This window comes from Hyaena hyaena, unplaced genomic scaffold (assembly GCF_003009895.1).
Source record: "Hyaena hyaena isolate Hyena2069 unplaced genomic scaffold, ASM300989v1 scaffold_26, whole genome shotgun sequence".
Lineage (NCBI taxonomy): Eukaryota > Metazoa > Chordata > Mammalia > Carnivora > Hyaenidae > Hyaena > Hyaena hyaena.
In genome coordinates, this window is record NW_024080658.1 from 3,244,640 (window position 1) to 3,266,949 (window position 22,310).

General features: G+C 42.1%; 1 protein-coding gene across 1 annotated transcript in view; it reads left to right on the top strand.

The window, feature by feature from the left end:
* The window catches only part of EXT1 (exostosin glycosyltransferase 1), a 287,664-nt gene that overhangs the window by 32,591 nt on the left and 232,763 nt on the right, over positions 1 to 22,310 (top strand). The window lies entirely within an intron of this gene.

Below are 22,310 nucleotides of genomic sequence, written 5' to 3' on the forward strand. Positions count from 1 at the left end.
ACTGCGTTATTAATAAAAATATATGGAATATTTCTTGAAGTATGGACCTAGCAAGTATACTAAGTAGAAAGGTGGCTTTGTTTTTTTTTTAATTGTGAAGTAAATTTATTATCATTGTATTTGATATTTATTACTGGAGTCCCTATGTTAATTCTGGTTTTATTGCTTTTCAGAATAATTAAGACCTAAATCTTCTGCTGAATTCTGCTTGATTTTCTGACTTCTTTTGCTTTGTTCATGCATCTTACAAATATTTTTGGTCACTTTCTCTATGCTGTGCTTTGTGCTGAGGCTACGGTGATTAAATATCATAGGGTAACTCTGCTTTTAAGGATTGCCCAGGATAGGGTCTTGACTAGTCATAAGGACTTATTATTTTTGCTGTAAAAGTTTATCAAGATACATCCTACAGTGCCATTCCTGGGATCTATGGCTTTTCATTTTTGGTTAAATACACATTTCGCCCTGTTTGGTGGGTATTTGCTCAGTGTGTCTCCGTTGAATCTTCGTTAGGGAGACTTCTGAGCTGGATCCTAAGGGATTGTCCAAAGCCTGGTGGGGTCTGAAAGGCTTGCGAATGCATGCAGCCCGAAGCTCACTGCTCACCGATGATCCCTTCCATGTACAGCAGAAGCCTTCGGGTTCCCAGTCTACTCCTTTGAAAGACGGTTCATTGCCTCCTAGGAATTCTGGACCTTGTGGGAATCATTTGTGTCCATTACTTTTCAAAATAAAATCTAAAATGTGCTTATTGAAAGAGAAACAAACCTGTTTATTTCACTGCAGCAGCTTTGACTTTTCCATATGTGTTGGTTCCTTAAATGAAAATTCTTTCTGGAAAGTGATTTTCATCCTCCTTCCCTTCTCTCCAGTATAAAAAAGGAGGAATATGAAACATTACTTTCTCAACATTTTAAAGGAAACAAGCCCTCCCCAAGTAAAATATATGTAAAGTCTTTGATTTTTTGCATTACTATTCTATTTTTATTTTCCTGTTAATAATTTTTATTTCTTGCCTACATGAAGTCAAAGAAAAATTATTATGTCATTTCCATGCAGTTACATAATCTTACAATCTGAATACCTGATAAAAATAATTTCAGTAAATAACTGATTTTTCTAACAGAAGCATCTCTGTCTCCAAAAGATGTATCAAATGTTCATTCAACAGACCCTTTTTTTTTTTATAATAGTAGCTCACGTTTATGAAACACTTACTCTGTGCCATGCATTGAGTCTCCTGAGGAGTCTACACAGTACCCAAACTGTTCTTGGGCAGGATGGTGACATAAGTAAAGCCATTGGTATCGAACAGGTCAAAGATGGAGGGTGCGCTGTGGGAAGAAGGACCAAGGTGAACCCCTGCAAGGGAAGAGTATTTAGTGATAATGCAACGGCGCACAAAGTTGTTGAGAGCAACAGAGAGATGGAGACATTCTGAAAACATTTGTTGTTAAAACTCATCGGAAAGCAGCCAGTGATATCTATACCCTCAGTAATGAAAGTACACAGCATTATCACGGATGGTGTTCAAAACTCCACAGTGTAACCATCCCCTTTCCCTTGTAGAATGGGAATGTAAAGGGGAAAGTGAAATTTGTTATGGAAACCTTTGAAGAGAGGGTAGCATTTACATTAGGTTTTTGTTTTTGTTTTTGTTTTTCCGTTTATTTAGTTTTGAGAGAGAGAGAATGAGACAGTGATTGAGTGGGAGAGGGGCAGAGAGAGAGGAAGACACAGAATCCGAAGGAGGCTCCAGGCTCTGTGCTGCCAACACAGAGCCCAATGCGGGGCTCTAACCCACAAGCTGTGAGATCATGACCTGAGCCAAAATCGGCCTTTTAACCAACTGAGCCACCCAGGCGAACCTGCGTTTACATTTAAATGTGGCCGATTTTGCCTCTTATGGCCTTTGAGATCATATAATCCTGTATTATCAACTGGTGACTTTTCTGTGAAGTTTTTTTTGGAATTATTTTATGTTTGTTTTCAGCAATATGCTTCCTTCTCCCCTAAATTGTAATGACGGGAACATATAAATCTACACCCAACCAAAAGCATAACCTTGGTTGTATTTATTTTATTTTCAGTATATAAAATATAAAAGAAAACGGAATAAGTTCCCCCTGCAGTACAAATAGCAATTACTTCTTCCAAAGAAACTTATTTCTTTGTTAAATAATAAGAAATGTGTGTCCTTAGCACCATTATTTAGTGTACATTGTCCCCTTATTACAAACATTTCTGTCCTCCTTATGTGTGTGTGTGTGTGTGTGTGTGTGTTTTTACCCTTCCTTAAGATGACTAGATTAGCTTCTCTTCCATTTGCACAGCTGGAATAAGAGGTAGAGTCCACACAACCAAGGTCCCCGAAAGCACAGAGGCTTAGGTCAAGCCAAGCCTAGTTAGGATTCCCTGACTCTGTGCTTTCTCAGATGCAAACATGACACAGTCTGGTCTCTCAGAGCCCAAGACTTTGGGTCCTTTCTGAAAGATCTTCTTGCAGATACAACTGCAAAGATGTCTCAGATCCAAGTTTATTGCATCTCTCATTTTCTTGTTCAAGATAGATGGTCTGTGTCAAGAATTTGGACCTGTGTTTAAGCGCGACTTAATACAGTTAACATCTGTCATATGTTGACCATGCCGGAATATTTGAGGGGAAACATTTTTATGAGAAAATGCCCTTGAGGATTGTGGGGGTGATTGAAAACCCACTTTCTGAGTAGTGTTTTATTATAGTCATTGGAAATGAATAGGACTGGGATCCATACCTAGTGGAATGGGTCTAAACGGAACCGAGGCCAGCTCTGCTCTCCTGGATCCCAACCTCCTGTGGTCCAGATTTTCATATTCTTCCCAATTTGCCCCAGAGCGTGCTGTGACCCTCATCCATCTTTTTTGCATTTAACAAAGTTGTAAAGGGATTTATATGCTTTCCATTAGCCTTAGCAAAGCTGCTGTCATGAATATTTAATGGTGAGCACAGTTTGTTTTCTTTTTCTTTCTTTCCCAGACTCGCCCCTCCCCCCCTTAGTCAGCTAGTAGAAATGTAAATATCCCATCCCCGAACCCCTGGCTTGGTCCCAAACTGGCGCTGGGCTCTCTCAATTCAAAGCCTTGACCTCATAAGGCAAGGGCTTTTTTCTTTTTTCCTTTTTCCTTTCTCTGTTTCTCTTCCCCCCCCCCCCCCCCCCCCCCTTCAGTTCCTCTTCCTGGAGAGTTTGTGAGCCCTTGGCGCGGTGGCCCTCAGTGGCGCTGGGACAGTCACGCGTGGGGCTCTGCGACCCCCTCCTGAGCCCTGCGCTGCAGCCCATCCGTGCCCCGCCCCCACCCCCAGCATACTGGACGATCCTTTCCTTTGAACTTCACTGAAGCACAGTAGCTGCCCTGCAACTTCGCTGGGGCTCCCTCAGATGCATTCCTGACACTTTACGGGTCGCTGGTCCCTTTCTCTTTTCAGCAGCAAAAAGGGTGAATGTCTGGGACAGAAAATGACTTTTGAAGACACTAAAAGATTTACCGTGTCTAGAGCAACCTCTGAACTTTGGTGGTTGTTATCTCAGAAAAATGCACTTTTCCCATTGGTATCTTGGATCACCCCCTTCCTGCCTCCCTCCCTTCCCTCATCCCAGAGTTTACTGGGCAATTTCTCCATCACTCTCCTGCCTCTCCCCACCTCCCCTTTTCCTGTTTGCGTTGCCTGCTCCTGGGCCACAGGAGTGTGAGGATTCTAAAGGTGAGGATGGGAGGGGACCCATGAGCTAAATCTTTAACTGAAGGGGAAAGTTACAGGCAGTAAAGCCTCCCTTCCCCATTGAAGTTAAACTTGTTTACATACATGATCTCCAGGTACCTTCAGACACCCTGAAGGATTCTTTGAAGGAGTAGGCAAGGAAATCCAAACGAAATGTTTTACACAGTATTTGACTCCAGTAATTGCTCGATAAATGTTATCTGTGTGTTATAATTGGTATTATACAATTTACTCCTTTTTTCCTGAAACTCATCAGCGTAGTCTCAAGAATTATATGGATTCTAAATCTTTTCCCATTTAATTAATTGTAGAGTGGAATAAATGTTAGAGCCACTGAACTGAATTTTGTTTATTTTTTTTATGTGTACAAATATAGCTTTCTTTTCGCACGGTCAAATACAAAGCTAAGGAGCATGAACTTGGATTTTACTTTACTGGCTTCAGACTTTCCCCTTTTCCACGTATCCTGGGCCTCTCTTCTACCTCTTTCTGTCTCTTGGATCAGACTTTAATTTTAGTTCCCTTTGGTATGATTTTACCCACGAAGCACATTTTCTACAACCTCAAGAGTAATATCTTTTCCTGCTCTCGAATGCGGGGCATTGTGCTGGCACTTCCGTGGGTCTCCATACCTCTCCCACTTCCTCTGTTTGTAACAGTAAAAACTCTCTGTGTCTCCTCCTACCTTTAATTGCAGACACTATTAAAAGATGTTGTAACAACACAGCAAACACCATGTCCCAAGTGATTTCTAATCCTTTTAGACATGCCAGTGAAACTTATTATAAAACTAGTAGTGAACCCAGCCTGTGTGTAAGTCAGATTTATTTAGGGATATTAAGTAGTTATTTCTTATAGGAAAGAGTGGGGAAAAAATGGCTGCAGCTTCTGGAAAGTCACCAGACAAATTTTATATGAGTCTGTGTTAGCCTGCCCTTGGGCTTCTGTAGAATCATTCTGTTTGCTTGCCAGTGAGTAGTAATTGTTACCTGGTGAGTTCCGTGCACTAACCATAGGAATGCACATGGCCATTGAAGGAACTGAATGGGAACATGAGTAAGATTTATCTTCTGGGAGCCTGTTCATCTGCAAATCCATAAAAACAGATGACAGTGAGTGGGTCCCTCTCTCTGAACAAATTATTTTTACTAGATCCTTAAGTGCTTATCTATCTCTAATGAACACCTACCGCTGTGTGCTTAATTGATGGGAGTGTTGTTTCATTTCTCTTTGGGTAACCTAAAATTAATTAGTTAGCGTGTGGGTAACCTTATCTCACTAATTCATAGTGTAGTTACAATCAGTGAAAATCTCTCTAAGATTTCTACCTGGACTACTAATTAAACATCTCCTTTGCTATCCTGTTTGGTGGACTCGACTACAACTTTTTTTTTTAATGTTTTATTTATTTCTAGGGGAGAGAGAGAGAGACAGCATGAACAGGGGAGGGCCAGAGAGAGAGAGGGAGTCACAGACTGAAACAGGCTCCAGGCTCTGAGCTGGCAGTCAGCACAGAGCCCGACACGGGGCTCGAACCCACGAACCGCGAGATCATGACCTAAGCGAAAGTCGGATGCTTAACCGACTAAGCCACCCAGGTGCCCCAACAACTTTTACACATTTCTATATTAAATTTCTTGTTAATAGATTTGGCCCCTAATTCCAGCTGATGAGACAGTTTTGGATTCTTCCCCCGAAGTCTGTCATATCACTCTTTCTCAGCTTCAGGCTTCCTTCCGATTTGGTCAGCATACCCCCAATGTCTGCGATGGCTTTGTTGACAGACCAGTAAATGGGAAGAAGCTCTTTAGTGCATCTCTGTAGACCTACTTGCCTTGAGTTGATTTAGACCCATTAGGAGGTCCCTTTGGGTCAGAGTTCCCACTGACAGTGTTTTCCTCTCCCATTTCTTTATCACGCTTTGAGGCTGCCTGGAAAGATCTTGTCAAATGTCTTGCTAAAATCCCAACACACTTGTGAACAGATGTTGGTATGATTAGGCCGGATGAACAGAAAACACATATAGCCAGATCTTTCTTGAATAAACCAATTTCTACATTGCTTTTGATCTCATCCCATTATGTTTCCTGTAAGTAAGACTTTCAGTGCAAATATTAATTGATGTTAAGTCAACAAGTGCTGAAGGTCTGGTCACAGGGGACTAGGAAAGAGAAGAGAAACAAAGGGGGTCTTTCCTCTGGAGGAAGCTAGAGCCTTGCTGGGTCAGACAATTAGGTAACAGTGTAAGGTCATATATAATTAAGTGTTAAATTACATGGAGGAGATGATAGGTATTATGAAATGGGAAAAATGACTCTTACATTTCTTACATCTGGAACGGGTTTCAAAATTGTTTCATGCAAGTCTCTCTTCTCTATTTTGAGGCTGTTCAGTATCATTGAGACTTACCTTTCTTGAAGCAAGGACAGTTGTTAGTATTTTCTGAGCACCTACTCTATATCAGGGGACAGGTCTAAGACCTGTACTGATACCAACTAATTTGACCCTCACCACACACTGCTAAGGTGGATATGCTTCTTTTCTCCATTTTACAGATGAGGAAACTGAGGTGGGGTGACTATTACTTACTCAATGTGAGCTTTGATTAATTCCTTCCTCTTGCTGTGGGAGGCCTGTGGTGAAGGGAGCCAGGGAGAGACGGTGTTGCATTCTGTGAAGAGAGCCTAGATTTTAGTCCTGGCTTCTTTTTACCTACTTATACCTCTGTAGGTAGGACCTTGGGGCAAGTTGCTTAACCTGGTCAGAGCTTCTCAGTTGTAAAGTGAAGTAGGATTATCATTATTTATGTTTCCCATATAATTAGGTGCTCAGTGAATGGGAACTGTTATTTATTAAAAATAATGATAATAAGAATATCGTTCTCACATCTCCGCCCAAAGAGACCTGTTGGAATTGTACAGAAAAGGAACATGTTAGCCTCAACAAGTTTTTCTAAAGAATTTTTTTTTTAAAGAATTTTTTTTTTAATTTCTGAGAGAGAGAGAGAGAGAGAGAGACAGTGTGAGCAGGGAGGGGTCAGAGAGAGAGGGAGACACAGAATCTGAAACAGTCTCCAGGCTCTGAGCTAGCTGTCAGCACAGAGCCCGACACGGTCTCGCCTATGAACCATGAGATCATGACCTGAACTGAAGTCAGACGCTTAACCGACTGAGCCACCCAGGTGCCCCAGCCTCAACAAGTTTTTAAACCCCAGTAGCAAGTACAGTATTAGTCCTTTGTAGAAAGTTTGTGCAATGGATGGGTAAACAGACAGAATCGGACAGGGACCAGGAGAGCTCTTGTAGCGAGCAGAGGCATCATCCTTTTCCAGTGGCATTATTCTGTTCCTTACTCATCATTTATTAATTTCTTAGCCTTACTTGTCACCATTTGTGATGGTAATGGTTACCACCTGACTTATTTTCTTTGGAAAACACAAACAAACAAAGGTGTCTCTTTCTGTCAGGGAGATTTTAGTAGTAAGAACTCATTGTGTCTTTACTTCTCACTTGTATTCCAGACAATAGGAAAGGATGTTGTACCATCACAGTGTCTACACAAAGAACTGTGTCATTTCACCCCATATTAATACATTGTCACACAGAAGGTCCTATCATTAGCAATCTATAAAAATGGCTCCTGAGACCAGGCACGGGCACAATTATCTATTCTTCAATTATTTATTCAGTCCAAAGGAAGGAAATGCCGACAGAAGCTACAAAATGCACTACCTACCAATTTACAATAATTGAATGACGGAATCATTTGCAGACTGAAGTAGCTTTTTATTGACACTATTTTTATTTACTTAATTTCTCACTTTTACAGCCTAACTGTGTTTACTACACCCACTTAGAGGACCCAAATGATAGGTTGTTTTGTTGGTAAAAGCTACTTCAAAACAAATAAATTAGCATTTAGTCCGAAAGGGTCAGATCATAAATGGAAGCTTTAAAACAGTCACAGGAACATTCAAATCAGTCTTCATATTTTATATGGTTTTGTATTTAGATTAGATATTTTATGGAAAGTCTTTTTTCTAAAGCACTAAAAAGTGCTTGTACCTCTTGAGATCCCTTTTCTCACTGAGTTGGAGAGCAAGTTACACTAGGCTCCATTTGCAGTAAGTAATTTCAATTCAGTTTATATCAGGGGAGATTACCAGAAAGTTCCTGCCCTTTTCTCTTTTTTCTCCACTTAATCACTATTGATAGGTGCTATCCTGGTGATTCCAACGTGTTATTTGTATGTGATAAAGTAGATTTCGTAAGACTTTGCACACAGCTGTCATGAAAGCATTGGTTTCGACTTAACTCCTGAAGTTTCAGAGATTATGTGTATTTGTATTGATACTGGAATCCAAAAATTGAATCTTTTCCCAAATAGTATGGCTTTCTTCAGAGATCAGTTTCAATTTTCATTAAATCATTTATTTTAAGTTTTGATTATATAAACTCTTGGGTAATCCCCAATTAATCCTGCCTTCTGAGATTTCTGAAAGAAAAGTAACTTTAATTTACATTAATTTCAAAAATCCTTATGCCAAACACTAATTGATTTGAGAGGATTGACTATGTAATCAAAAATCCTAAGAGAGAGAAAGAACTTGTAATGTTTTAGAGGTATTTTGGAGATAGCCATAAAGCTTATTCTAGGGCTGTGTGTGTGCATGTATTCGTTTATGATACACACACATACACAGAAATTTATGATATGGTTTTGGAATCCTGGATCTGTCAGAAAAAGTAAAGTAAGTAAAATAAAATTTTTGAAAATATATATCCTGGGAAAAAAGTATACCATCAGTATTACATTTCTGTGTGAATTCAATTCACTGAAATTTAAAAACAATCCACATTTTTTGTGGTTACTTTAAGCTTGGACATAACCAGGTACTTCTACTGTTGACAACAGTGACAGTATATAAATGATCACTTTTTTTTTTTTTTTTTTTTGCTTAAAGCCTCATTCCTATGGGAAAACAGGTATGCAAGGATATCATCCTATTCATGAGGTTCTTGTCAGAATTAAATCAGTTAATATAGCGCAGACCGTTGTAGTGTGGTTGGAGGAGATGTAACCTGTACAGAAGATCACTGTGTTATTACTAGAGGTAGGCTTTCCTGCTGGGTTGTATCATGAATCATTTTGTAGTATAGTGGATGGTACAGAGTAGCAGATTAAAAAATTCCTTGCAAATCCCCATGACATTGCTTGCAAAGTATCTTTCAACCTGTCCTGGGAAGCTATTTCCTGGAGGTAAAGTTGGCCATCCAGATGACCTGTCTTGGTGTTCACTTGATTTCTGCAACACCTCTCAGCCTGTCCATCTCCACTAAGTCTAAATATGTACTCCTGCCAAATACACAGTCAGTCCCGTGCCAGAGCACCTTTTGCTTTATCTTCAGCTAAGCGGAAGAATTTTATGGTTTGCAAGTGAGAGAGAATCTTAGGCTTGCGAGATTGGCCTCCAGCAGGAGTTCTGAGACAACCAGTCTAGAAAGGAGGAAATGGAATCAGAATAACAGAACGGGAGCAGACAGGGCACCAGCTGAAGATCACGTGGGCAGGCAGCCTTTTGTGAATGACACTGTGAGAGTGACAGGTAGGAGACCGTCCTTTGGTTCTATGTGAAGAAACCTTAAGCTAAAAACGACAGGTTGTTGCCTCTCGTTCTGTGTAGTTATTAAAGGTAGGAAGTTAACCTCTGCTACATAATACTGACAAAGACAAGTCACGGGCAAGTGGAAGATCCAAAGGGCTTATCTTCGGCCTCCTGTAGCCTTTCTCATCACCTTGGGTTACTTCATACTACTTGCTTCTTCCAGCTGATTCAAGCAGGACCTGCCATTTAATGAATGGGACTATGTTATGAGCCAGGGACTGTGCTGAGGTGGAGGGTGAGTGTTCAGGGGAAGGCCTCCCCAGCAGGTTAGCTTGGCCTTGTTAACCTGGCCCAGTGTTCTAGAATGTCCAGAGTGGAAGCTGAAGGGCTTCTCGCAGTGTAGACCTGGACTGGGCGAATAACAACAGGAACAGTAATAATATAAACAGCTCTTCTGGGAAATCTGAGACCGATCTCTTTGTTTTTTGACTATCAGAAATATTAACATTAAAGATTATTTTAAAAATCATTCTGAGTGTTTGTTGTGTATCAGGCATGTGCAGTTGGAATAATGTGTTTTTGTAACATGTTCTGCCATTTAAAAAGAGCCAGTATTTATTCAAACACAGGTGTTATGCAAGTTTATCACTTTTAGTTTCTGTTTATCTTTCATGTTATTGCATTAGTCAGTCATGTTACCACATTAGCCGTGTGGATTAAAAACAAATGTACTTTTTCTTCAAGACAAGATTTTGGAAGTGTATCTACGTTTTTGAGTTCTCTTTCAAGATGCCAGGAGGAGGCTGACCACTTTGTTTTAAGAATTGTTAAGAACTCAGACTTCGGAGTCCACCAGACTCCAGAGGTCCTGGCCCAGCTCTGGAGTGTGTAAGTTCTATGGCCACAGCTTGCTGAACCAATTTACTGAACTATAAAATGAGAAAAATAATATCTCCGTATAAAGATGAAATGAGAATGTAGTTCTGAAGATCTCAGTACACTGTGGTGGGGGGGCTATCTCAGGTCTTCAGAAATTGTGGTTGTTACTGTTAAAGCAAATGCTCTCAAAGCAGGCATCAGTGGCTACTTCTTCTTTTAAATATATATATATATATTGTGTGTTTATTTATTTTTGAGAAAGAGTCAGAGACAGGGTACGAGTTGGGGAGGAACAGAGGGAAGACACAGAATTCGAAGCAGGCTTCAGGCTCTGAGCTGTCAGCACAGAGCCCGACGCAGGGCTCGAACTCACAAACAGCAAGATCATGACATGAGCTGAAGTGAGACACTTAACAAACTGAGCCACCCCTCAGTGGCTACTTCTTACAGATGGTGACATAAGCTCACCTTCCCCACCGAAGGAATAAGTGCCTACTTCCCTTTCCATGGCTGTCACTGTATTGCTCTGGCCTCACAAGGCATACAGCATGGGGCCTATGAATCATGGATCACCACAAATGTTAACAAGCGAGGAGAGAGTTTAGCTGAAGTAGACCTGTCTCAAGATAAGGTCTCTGACTTAATGTGCAATTTCTAAAAACCAGCCAGCATTTAACTGGCCTTATCCCTGCTGAGATAAGATCTCTCTGGATAGTTGCTTTGCAATTTTAGTAATTGGGGGAGGATAATTCCCATAATTTCCAATTAGTATTGATCTGACTGCTGCTTTGGGATGAAATCCCTTTGTCTCGGTCTGATTTCCTCAGCCGTGGCGTGCATTGTCCACACCTAAAACTGGGCTTGGTTTTGTGCTTTGTTCAAACTGGAGAAAACTGGGCAAGGAACATGGAACAGCGGGTCTCCTAAGCAAAACAGCCGCCAACCAGTGAACGCCGTAGAGCTCATTTCCATCTTGTTGTCCTTTCTCATTTTTTTGGTGTGTTACTTTACACTACTTGCTTCTCCCAGCTGGTGCATGCTATGCTGGTCCGGATAAGAACTGCCACTTAATGAACACTTGCTATGAGCCAGATACTCTGTGGGGGCCGGGAAGGGGGTCTAGGCACCCCTGGGGGTGGAGGCTTCTCTGGCGGGTTAGCTCGGACTTGTTCATGAGACAGCAGTGTCCAAAGAAGGCAGTGAGAGGAAACAGCAAGGTTTCTCACAGGTGAGGCTTGAAAGCCTTGCGGTGTCATTTCTACTACATTGTTTTGGTCACAGCAGGCTGCCTGACAAGACCCAGGGTCCATGAGGGAGGGGACTGGTCACCATCATGTAGGGAGAGGACTATCATGGATGGCCATGTTGCAAACAGTCTACCAGACACTTAGAGATGGTGTCTGTCTTTTTTCCCATTTGGCTTCATCATTTGTGAGCAAAGATTTGTCAAATATTGGATGGCAGAGTGTCATGCTATTAGGTGTTAACTTTTTCCTTTTTAACCTTTTTTTCCAGAAAGTTTGAACTTCATCTGCAAGTCGTTGATTGTCTAGCACATCTATAAAGTCTAAATTTCAAACAGGGTGGCTAGGCAAGAAGAACTTTTAAGACTGTTCAGGACAGTGACCTTATTAGAACTGAAATGGTCTTGGGGCACCTGAGTGGCTTGGTCATTACGGGGCCAACTCGTGATTTTGGCTCAGGTCATGATCTCATGGTTTGTGAGTTTGAACCCCGCATAGGCTGTGTGCTGACGGTGGACCCTCTGTCTCCCTCTTTCTGCCCCTACCCTGTGCCTTCTCTCTCTCTCTCTCTCTCTCTGAAAAATAAATAAATATTAAAGAAAAAACAGAACTAGAATGGTCTTTAAACTTTTGAATTCAGTTTCTTCTCATCTCCTTCCCATGAGCTCTCTTTTTCTCCAAATGTGGCATCTGGGATCAAGAGCAATTTCAGACCCATGGCCAAGGTGAGGCAGGTATTTAGTGACAGAGCAAAGACTCTGGCCCCTTTTTTGCAGTCCTTCTACCCGGTTGCAAGAACCTGGACAAGAGGAAATTTAAAACATGCTCACCCACTAAATTTTATCTTTCTAATCCGCCCCCCTCCAAGATATGCTCAAATTCTTAAAAACTTGTCTTTGATTCTAGCGCCTGGGTGGCTCAGTTGGTTAATAAGCTCTTGACTTAGGCTCAGGTCATGATCTCGCGGTTCTCAAGTTCGAGCCCTGCGTCGGGCTGACATCTTGGAGCCTGGAGCCTGCATCGGATTCTGTGTCTCCTTCTCTCTCTGCCCCTCCCCTGACTGTGCTCTCTCTCTCTCTCTCTCTCTCAAAAATAAATAAACATTAAAATTTTTTTAAAATTTATCTTTGTGCTTGGTTTGCAAAATGTATGATTAGAACCACCCTTTCTTTAGCAAATTCCCAAGGTGTATGTTCAAACATAGAGGTTTTTTTCCCTGAATGCTTTAACAGTATGCAGTTTCACAATACGTACTAGATTCTTAGATTCATTTGGTAAAGACTCAATTTAAAACCTTTAACATTTTTCTGATTTGAAGCTAGAGAAGAAATAAAGAATTGACACTTTTTTCTTTTTTGACACAACTTTGTGAAATCATGGTGTTCCTGATCTTTCTGGTCTCTTTGTTGCTACCGTTTCGTTCCTCACTTGATCTGTCCTAGTGTTTACTTTAGAGAGCTTCTGGAATGTAATCCATTGGCTCCTGGGGAATTGGTTCTTCTCAAAGACTCCGTCTGGAGGCATATTAAAGCATATTTAAAAGCGTGTAGCTCCAGTCTTAACTAAAGTGTATGATGTTTGTCTCCGTGTAAATAATAGTGATAGAAGGACTGAGAAGTTCACACTTCAAATATAAACCTTTGGTCTTCTGAATTAGGCTGGTGATCTCTCAGGTGAGTCTAGTTGCAAACTCAAGGTCAGAACTTCTAACGAATGCTGCAGTGTTATTTGAAAGAGGGTATTTAGTCCATCACGGTTAAACAGACTCCTCTGTATTCCCACGGAGAAATAAAGCAATTTATTTCCAAGACTCCAAAGAGCAAAACATCTGCATGTGGTAGGAATATCAGCAAATGCAGTGAACCTGGTTGTCACATCAATGGCCATGTTTCAACTCTGTCCAAACCGTGATTGTGTGATTGGGGCTTTGGCAAAGCTTAGGAAAATGCCTCATCCACTTTTGTGAGAGGGAGAAAAATAACTAAGTGGTTGCTTTCAGTGAACACTGCCAGCCTTGTCGAAGTGTACACCTTTCATACAAAAACCTCTCGATGAACTGCAATGGAAAATACGGGTTTGTGATAATTTTGAATGATGTGTGATTGCCTTGATTAGCACTATAGTTACTAAGCAGATATGCACTTCTTTGTTTTAAAAGGGAACTTGAATTTTTTTTTAACTGTAACTGCCAGTTGCTTCATCTCTACCATCTTTAACATGTTAAAAAAATTTTTTTCTGGCCCCACTAATCTGTGCTCGTCAGTGATGTCAAGTTTTAAAAGTAACTCAAGTTAACAAACAAACAAACATACCAAGCCTATAGAAGCCATCACCTGTCAAAAAGTTTGCATTTGATTTTTCTTTTAGGTAGAGGTGAGACATTTTCTGCTTCTGTTTTCCAGATTTGCACCTTTGAGGTTCCAGAAAGGTTAGCATTCATATTATTTTGAGTTTATGGATTTATAACGACCGAGTAATAGCTTTGAGGTGGTTGGGGGTGGAGGAAGTGGGTAAGTCGCAGAAGAATGTTAAGTGGAATAAATTGTACATTCTTATCTTTGACACATAGTCTAGCACACAGCTCCCTGCTTTCTTCAATCCACGTACAGAGCTTCTCTTTCTGAAACACTGATCCAATTAGGCCAATTTCTTGTTTAAAAGCTTTTTGTTTTTCCTTTCCTATTGGGTCAAGCCTAGAGACATAGTTCTTCCTAAAGTGGCTCTAAGCATTCTTCTCAGCTCATCTTTATGTCTGTTACTCATGAATGTCTCACATCCTTAGGCCAATAACATGCTATTTCTTCTGCTTTGGGTGCCCCCCCAAAATCCCCTCCTTCTACCAGCTGATAACTGTGGAAACTTAGATCAAATGACCTCACTTTATTGAGTCTCGGGATAATGCCGTGGGTAAAGCTGGCCAAGTCGGTTCCTCCTCTGCTTCCTGAACCCCTGAGTGATATTTTTGCATGGCACAGAGTGCCCTGCATTGCGAAGTCTGTGTCTACAATGGTGTCTCTTCCACTGGGATGTGGCTTATTCATCTTTGGACTTCGAGGCTAAGCAGGACTTGACATGTCACAGGCCTCTGCCTAAATATTGAGCAAGTCAATGAATGAGCCTTCATCATAGCTTAGCAGGCACCAAATGATCTTTTCATAGAATCTGTGTTAACTGGAGGATTACTGAGATGCAGAGCTCATAATGATCAAGAAGCTAGAAAAAGGTCATTGAATGTCTGATGTCCCTTTAGTTCACCTCTAAAGGTGAATGAATGCTACCTGACTACAGGTGTCTTTTCAGTTTCATTAATGAAGCTCTACCATTACAAACCATTTCCTCTCTCCGAGTTTCCTGTGGAATGTCTTTTCTTGTCAAGGTAGTAATATTTTGGAGTTTTGAAATTTATAAATCCAATCAAAGCATTTTTTTCATTTTGCCTAGATACTCAGATTCTTATGCTGTATAATGGGGTTAATGTCTTTGCTATTAATTTATCTTGAGGGACATAGAATGGAAATACTATTTGATCTACAAATCTTTGCAGATGAACAACTCTGTTTATTAGTCTCCATACCAGAAACCAGCCTGTGCTTTTAAAATCTTGGAATATTACTTGGCTGACCAACTAAATGTAGTATTTCCCTTGCTTTCCCCCTTTCACATGACTTGTGGTTGAATCTTGAGTTTCAAGTTGAACAAAGTGCTTTTCAAACTTCCCCAGCAACCTAGCCAATCCTACCCCTCACCCTAGGGTATGCTGAGCCAGTCTTGGGGCAATTTACCTTATTTTTCGTTTGAACATTCTGGCAGAAAGTTTAGGGTATTAAACCTTGTGGGTTATGAAATGGTTTTAGGTATCTAATGAGCCACACCATGTTTCTACACAGATGAACAGTTTTATGACCACATTTTCTAGCAAATGTATTTGCTGGTTACTCTTGAACCAAACCAAACACAGCCTCCGAACTGCATCCCAAACAGCCCCAACTTAAAGACTTGATTTACAAATGTCTTGATTTACAGCCACTGGAGTGACTGCCAAAGGCATCCCCTTCCCTGTCTTGGTTGAATATGCTTTTAATTTTGGCATGAATGGTCTTTGTTGATAGTAATAAAACGATAACAGTCAATGAAGCCTTTATTGAATGTGTATCCCAGCCCCTTTGCCAAATGCTTTGCATGCAATGTTTACTTCTTCCTTACTACAGTGCTCTTCTGACGACTGATTTCAGATCAGAAAACGAGCGTAGTGAGGAGGGAAGCAGCTTGCCCCAGGTGCCTGGCCACAGTTTGCAGAAACGGACTTTGCGTGGAGTTTTTGCGTGTCTTTCTGACACTCCTGCTTTCTTCTCTCAGGCTTGGGCATCTGGCCTGCAAAGCACTTTCACCGGAGAACATCCCCTGTGCAGCGATTTCTGCTTTTCCTTTCACGTCTTATGATGTAAAGAAAGAGAAAACAACAGTAGCCAGTATTTTTAACAATAGAAAGCAGATACACATATATCTTCCCTAAACTGCTATTCTTGTGGGAGAGTAACAGACGTGCTCCACAGGCTCTGATGGTGTGATTTTTATCTGGAGCCGCCAAGCAGGGTGGTGTTACAGCTTGCTTCTGGACATGTTGATACAGCCCCTTAATTGCTGAAGGTATGTACCTCTTCTTAATCACCTCTGCTTTGGTGTGAGAGCTGTGCTACACTGTGACCTGGAAAATGTAGGCATTTCTGGCAACTCCAAATGTAAATGGCCCTCACTGGCAGAGACTCCTCAAAACTACAAGTCACCAGCCGAGAAACATCCTAGCACAGAACAGTTGAGAAACACAGACATCACGCAAAGGCTACGTCTTCGAGCTTTGGAACCCGCTGCGTACTGGTTTCCTAAGAATGAATACAGGTTGGTGGTTGCAGCCTCACGTGTTCTCAGGGTCTCAGCAGGTAGTGGGTGGAGTGCACAGTGGAAACCGAGATGGTTGCCGGGTATGAAAGTGGGGCTGGGGCAGCAAGGGGACAAGATTGTCTGGTCTTTCAGGACATGTTGGACATGTGAAAATTTAGGAGAAATCTCCAGTGTTTTAAAAACTGGAACCAATTCAAACATTTGGAAGAGTCTGAAGGCCAAACCAAACATGCCTCTGGGCCAGAATCAGCTTTCAGGAACCCAGGTGGTGACCACTGGTTTAATTCACGTTGATACATGAATTTATCAGCACTTGACTAACAGAGTCTGGGAAAGATGTATTTTATCTTTTGGGTGAAAACATAACTCACAGAAAGGAAGTCACTTATTCATCATTACTCAAGAGTTATGTGTTCAACTAGTAAAATATCGGAAACTTAGCTGTTCACAGGGCACTTGTTGCACAGTAGAGATCTGTCTGGCACGGTAGTCAGCGTTGGCTTGCAGGTCCACAGGGGTTCAGCATGGCTGTAGTACATGGCTAGGTCATATGTGTGGGACTGTAGAAACATGTTCTTTACTGAGCCGTGTTCTGGTCCCTGGGTCTCGTTGCATGAGATTGGAAGTGATTTCACAAGTGGATCAGCAGGATGCATTATTATCTTATTTATCAGCTAGGCTTCGGTCTAAGAAGCAGAGCCATGGTGAGTGCTATATTAAGGGATTTATAGAAATTGACCCTTCTTCAGATATGGGAGGAGCTGGGAAATGAAAGTCTTGGGGGGTGTGGGAGTGTCAGGGAGTTAGAGAAAGTTCCACCGGGAGGCCACCCACTGGGGACCATGAAAGGAAGCACGTAGGAGGAGTCTAACGGCCATTGCCTCTGTGTCTGTGTAGTTCCTTCCTCTGCCACCTGTACTCAAGCATCTTCTAGAGAGCTGGGGCCACTGCTGGGTGGCAGGGCCATATTTGGGAAGACAGGGAGTGAGCGCAGAAGGAGACAGGGCCAAGCTGGGACCCACCAGGCACCTTCCACCTGTTTACCAGCCGTCTGAGAGTAACGGACTGCACCTCACTTGTGAGGCTTCGCGCAGGCTCCTCACGTGGCCAGCTGTAGCTGGATCACAGGGGAAAGGATGTTCTGTTTAATGGAGATCCCAGCCAACCAAGCTGACAGTGGTAGCGTCAGTGTACTCTGTGAATAAGAATGACTGCGTCCTTAGAGCTGGGTTCAGAGAACTCCTGGATTCACTCTCTGCTCCTGAAACACTTCTTCCCACTCTGAAGCAGAGCCTTAGGTCATGGGTTTGGGGCTCCTGCCATGGTCAGGCCAGCGTTGGTGTTTTTCTGTTTAGGATCCTCTCCACAGTTAGTCAGCCATTTACATGCATATTCGGGTTCATTATTTTATCTGGCCTTTCTTCCTGGAAAAGTTTGGTCTGGCAGGTTGGAGAAAAGAGGGATATTGGGGACCATGATGATGAGAAGCGAAGGGGCGGAAGACAGAAACTTTGGAGGGTGGGTTGACAGAAGCTGAGTTTAATTTTTGCCTCAGGCTCAACCCATGTAAATCTCCTACATTATAGTTTTATCCATCCACTTATCCCTCTGTCTGTCAGTCAGCCAGTCCATTTATCCATCAGTCATATATATGTGTATCTATTCATATTGATCCATATACATATATCTATCCGTATATTTTTACAATCTATTTATCTCATCTATATCACACTATATGCACGTACATAAGAAGCTTTACAATGGGAAATTTTGTGGGTTTTTGACCCTCCTGTGCTAAAAGTGTTCTGTATCAGGTGACTATGGTGATCCTCTATTTATTTATTTATTTATTTATTTATTTATTTATATTTGAGAGAGAGTGAGCATGCATGCACATCAATGGGGGAGGAGCAGAGGGGGAGAGAGAGAGAGAGAGAGAGAGAGAATATCTTAAGCAGGCTCCATGCTCAACATGGAGCGCAATGCAGGACTTGAACCCATAACCCTGGGATCATGACCTGGGGTGAAATCGAGACAAATGCTCAACTGACTGAGCCACCTAGGTGCCCCTAGTAATCCTCTTTGGAAGGAAATTTCGGTGTTAGAAATTCTCGTGCAAAATAGGTCTGTTCTTTTCAACCATGTAGTGAGATCACTGGTTTCTTTCCACATGAGGAGATGCGAGGATGAGTAAGAACTCCTCCTGAATTTGCCCACCCTCTGCCTGACTCGAGAATTGTACGTAGAGAGTTTAGTCTTGGTGGCGAGGGGACACATCTCTGTAAGCCTATGGCTGAATTTGGCAATATTTGCCAAAGTATCAGCTGCTTTTAGGTGATACTTAAGTTTTTTGTTGAAATATTGGCTACTTGTACTTCTTGACTGGTGGGTAGTATGCCTCCTGAATAAGAGAAGGTAAATTCTTTCACCTCATAACATTAATTTGGAAATCCTAGAGCACGGGCTCTGGTTTCCCCCTTATTTCCTTTTGTAGCAGCTAAACTCTTTATCACTTACTCCCAATTTGATCGATATTTCTTAGTAAGTTTTCCTTGCCCCCAAAATGACCAAGCCCCATTTTTCCTTCTCATGTTTTATGTTTCTGGTGTGTATTTATGTCTGTATGTGTGTGGGTGGGAGAGTTATGTGGTGTCGAAGTTTTCAGAGATACACTGTCCTCGGGGAATATTCTCCTGATATATTCTCTAAACATTCTGGGTAGAGATAGACTTTTGTTCAGGTGCAGATCATTTTAGATTTTTTAACAGAGCAGACATTTATTAAACTCTTCCATGTGCCGGTCACGGCCCTGGGTGCGTGGCCATCCTAGGTGCTCAATAGGAAGATTGCCTACTGGTCATGCCTCTGCCCAGGTGCAGAACAAAAGAATGGAAACTGAACATTTGTGAATTCAACCCATTACATGCATTAATTCCGCACCTGTTTATTGAGCACCTAGAATGTGCCTCAGGCATTGGGCTGAGTGCTAACGATATAAATGGTGAGCAAAAAGACAGCCCTGTTAGACCTGACAGTGTAGTTGGGGAGCAGGCAATAATCAATTGACTATACAGGTAAGTATAGATGGTAAATGTCTGAGCATAAATTGGGGACCTAATCGCGGGAGCCGGGGAAGGCTGTTTAGAGAACGCAGGGATTTGAGGAGCAGAGGCTGTGAGAGGAGAGACTAGCCTTTCTGCCTGGTCGGTGTCAAGCTGTCCGGCAGCCCTCTGACTATGGTCATCAGAAAGGAGAGCGTCCTTGAGGGTGTCTCTGCTCTGCATCCTTAGTTTTGGGAAACTAAGTCATACCCACAGGGCTGTTGGGTAACAAGACATAGCTGCCTCGTACTTCAAAAAGCCATTCTCCAGGCTGACCTAGTTGCCGCCTGAGTTCTTCAGCTACACCTGTCAAGCCCACTGGTCACTTTCTTGCCAGCCAGGGTCAGAAAGTCACGGAAGGTTCCCCTCCAGTCTTTTTCTCTGGGAGAAGGCCCTGACACTCTGCCCTGTCCCGCTGTTCTTCCGATCACATCAGTGTCTAGTTAGCGTGCCCATCATCTCTTTGTGGGAAGCTTACTGTTTGTCCAGGCCAGACTGCCCCGTGCAGAATCCCTCCCTGGGCTTCCTCGCAGATGGTCACCCAGGCTCAAATTACAGAGCATATTTCTTCTCCACCCAGGGCCAATTACTTCCCTTCCGAACACTCCCTTGTCAGACTTGCCAGCACATGTGAAGGTAGTAGGTACAAGGGGTGGGTGTTAGGGGCCAGGTTGATTGGGGTTGGGGGGGGAGGGGCGGGGTAGGTAAGCCGGTGTGCAAGAATTATTTATCACAGTCTTCCTGGAAACTAGTTGGGCTTCACTGAATCCATTCATTTCCTTCTCTCTGATGAATGAATAATCAGGTGACTCACAGTGAGCTGCTAGTTAGAAGGCTGCAACATGTCCTCACAAGCTCTGTCCTATTCGATCTGGAGGAAAAGCTTATATTTGATGTGTTTTTAGGCAAAATGTGTCAGTTCTTCTGAGATTTTTATTAAAAGCTTTTTTTTTTTTATTTCCGCAAAGGAGGCAGGGTTTAAAAAACATTTAAGAAGTACAGTGTTAGATCATCTTTTGTTTATTCTCCGATTTTGAAGTGGTAGTGATTATCTTATGATAAAATCAGTATAGAGGAATTTGGCAGAAATAATAGGAATTTTTCTGTTTGAAGGCGTAATGAAGCTTAGTCATTTTTTGCAATAGATGTTCATACTAATAGTAATCATATCCCATGGTTACCAACACTTACCATACATTGGGCGCAGGGTTATGATTATGTATGGATTATCACCATCGTTTCATCTTTACAACAGCCCTGTGAAGGAGGTTCTGTTATCTCGATTTTATACATAAGGAAAGTGAAACAAGGTTAAATTATTACTAAGGGATGAATCCAAATGACAAGACAAGCCATCTGTCCTGGAAGAACATGCTCGTAGCCATTCCTGCAACATGTGCTTACTAAGAGGGTGTGCTCGATGCTGGAAAAAAGGTTCCAATTTAACACAGTTTGATGATCTGGCAAAATTTTTCTTTGGATGAGGCTGAATTTAAAAGAGAGCCGTGACTTATACATGAATGCTCATAGCAACTTGTAATATCCCTCCACTGGACACAACACAACTGTCCCTCAACATTTGGATGGATAGACTGTGCATATCCGTACAATGACATAATATCTAGCAGTGGGAGGGAATGAACTATTGAAACACCCTAACATGGGTGAGTCTCAAAATATTACACTGAATGAAAGAAGCTAGAGGAAAAAAAAAAAGAGTATTTGCCATTTTATGTAAAATTCTGGGAACTGCAAATTAATTTACACTGACAAAAAGCAGGTTGATGGTTGGCTGGTAGAGTTGGGGGTAGGTGGGGGTGGGGTGGTGGTTAAGGAGGGGACCGTGAAGAAACTTTTTGGGGTGACAGATCTATCATTAACTTGATTTTGGAGATGATTTCATGATCACGTGTCTATGTCAGACTTACCGAAGTACACAGTTTAAATATGTGTGGTTTATTGTATGTCAATTATACCGTCATAAGGCTGTTAAAGAAATATATATGCAATCGGGAAGGGCAAGGAGAATGATGTGTTTATGTGTGGGGGTAATAAAAGAGAAATTTGTACGGTGGGAACCTCATTCGCTGCATGACCTCTGAACCCCAGAGAGCCTGTTATTGTGAGATCAGTCTATCAGTGGGTGTTTATTGTACAAGGCACTTTGGGTGAGTTGGAGGTTTGTGTGAGGCATGGGCTCTGCTGTGTCTGGCACTGGGACCCATTCAGAAAGAGCCCGAACTTTGTAGTCAGCTGGATGGATAGGGACTCGAATCCTGGCTCTCTCACTTTGCAGGCTGAAAGCTTTGAATTCCCTTAACTTCTCTGAGCTTCAGATTTGTGATAGGGAGAATGGAGATAACAGTATCTTTATTTGAAGTTGTCTTACGGATATAAATACATATCAAATGCTTGGCCAAAGTCTGAAGCACTTGGTAGGAACATAGTGGCAGTGATCATTCTTGTCACACCTGTGAGCTGGGGTTGCACTGGTGAACTGGAGATATACATTCTAGGAAGAGGAAATACTTGCCGTAGCTCGTCTTCTCAGGCAAAATTCCCCTTGAAATAGCTTTTGAAGCCTATGCAGGAGTTAGAAGAAGTAGAATGAGCTGAGTACAAGTGCAGAAATAGGGGTGCCTGGGTGGCTTAGTTGGTTAAGCGTTCGACTTTAGCTTAGGTCATGATCTCGCAGTTCGTGGGTTCGAGCCCCACGTCGGGCTCTGTGCTGACTGCCAGCTCAGAGCCTGGAGCCTATTTCAGAGTCTGTGACTGCCTCTCTCTCTGACCCTCCCCCGCTCACGCTCTCTCTCTCTCTCTCTCTC